The sequence below is a fragment of the Lactuca virosa genome, chromosome 4 (genome assembly GCF_052849685.1).
Source record: "Lactuca virosa cultivar CGN04683 chromosome 4, Lactuca_virosa_CGN04683_v6, whole genome shotgun sequence".
Classification (NCBI taxonomy): domain Eukaryota; kingdom Viridiplantae; phylum Streptophyta; class Magnoliopsida; order Asterales; family Asteraceae; genus Lactuca; species Lactuca virosa.
In genome coordinates, this window is record NC_136429.1 from 7,137,501 (window position 1) to 7,139,090 (window position 1,590).

A 1,590-nucleotide genomic window follows, 5' to 3' on the forward strand; every position below is an offset into this window, starting at 1 on the left:
AAGATTGTCGTAGACTCGGTGAGTCGGTAGAGTGGCTCGGCGAGTCGGTTAGGGTTTTCTCAAATCGTTAAGTGTGCTTTTGCCTTGGAAGGAAGATCCTTTGGAGTGAAGAGCTTAGAGTGCAAGGAATTGGAGCTAGTGGCTGTTGTAGATCTGGTTTCCTCTTGAACTTAGCATCATTATGAAGGTAACAAGTCATTACTTTGCTTATCCTTTTGGTTGGGTCTTTTCATGTTTGGGTTTGGAGCCCTTTTTAGAGTTTTGTGGTGATTCTCGGTGTTAAGCCAAGATCTGAGGTTGTAACCTCAGATCTGGACTCCTATAGTCCCTCTTTACCATAAAGTTTCAGTGCTTGCCAAGCTATGACCTTTCCCCTTACCTTGAGCAACTCTTTTAGCTTGTTTTGAGCCATATCAGCTTGTATGCACGTAAAGTTTGCAACTTTACGTGATAATCATGCCCTAGAAGCTTAGATCTACAGTTTGGAGCCTTTGCATGAATTAAAAAGCTTTTGTATGGATGAGGAACTAAAGGTACTCGGCGAGTCGCATGGTCGACTCGGCGAGTCATATGAAGTTGGTCATGAACTCGACGAGTTGGATGAACAACTCGGCGAGTCTGTTGAAGATTGTCGTAGACTCGGCGAGTCGGTAGAGTGGCTCGGCGAGTCGGTTAGGGTTTTCCCAAATCGTTAAGTGTGTGTAAACTTGTCGAGTTGCACGCGGGAAACCTCGACGAGTGGTCTCAGAGCATCGATCGTGAGCCTTAGGAACTCGACGAGTCACTCTGGTGACTCGGCGAGTGGACAAGTATTAAAGAAACTCGGCGAGTAGCTGAGGGTACTCGACGAGTTAAGGTCAACATGGACTGTTGACCTTGACTGTTGACTTTGACTTTGACCATGGGATTGACTCGTTGAGTTTTGAGGACACTTTTGGAAAGATTAGAGATTTACGTGTATGGTTCGTGATAAATATAGGTGGTGGAGTTCGTGACAGTGATCCGAGGGTTGGAGCTTATTCCTGCGATTCGACATTGCAAGGTGAGTTATCCTCACTATACTCAATGGTCTAAGGCACCAAGGCCGGCCCTTTAGATTGTATCTGGTTATGTTATGCCAGTATGATATGTTAGATCGATATCCTAGGGGGTAGGATAATATTATATGCTATGTGGTATGGTTGTTAGATCAGTATTGTCCGTAGACTATAATGTGAGTTTCGGTTATGCATGCACATGTCTGTTTGTGGTTGAGGTTATCTGCTTTGTGCGGAGGCCAATAGACCGGGCAATCCAACCTGCTAGTTGTGGCCTGGGGTATTCCATCCCGAGGATGATTGGACCCATAGTGTGTCGGCATTCCAACCTGTTGGTTGAGGGCCTGAGGTATTCCAACCCGATGGTTGACTGGACCCATTGTATACTGTGTTGTGATAATTCGTATATTTGTGTGTATGGGTATTTTGGGGGAACTCACTAAGCTTTCGGGCTTACAGTTTCAGTTTATTGTTTCAGGTACATCAGGGGATCGAGGCGAGGCAAAGGCATGATCGTACCGCTCCTCACATTTTGTTATGTATTTCTGGGAAA

General features: G+C 45.5%; 1 long non-coding RNA gene across 3 annotated transcripts in view; it reads left to right on the forward strand.

Annotated features, from left to right (window-relative positions):
- The window catches only part of LOC145169260 (uncharacterized), a 21,792-nt gene extending 20,202 nt beyond the window's left edge, over window positions 1-1,590 (forward strand). For 2 of the 3 annotated variants that reach the window (XR_013742397.1, XR_013742399.1), the window contains exons 5-7: window positions 92-187; window positions 980-1,042; window positions 1,516-1,590. This is a non-coding gene — a long non-coding RNA (uncharacterized LOC145169260). The remainder of the gene's footprint in view (window positions 1-91; window positions 188-979; window positions 1,043-1,515) is intronic. The other variant, XR_013742398.1, reaches the window with a different exon arrangement.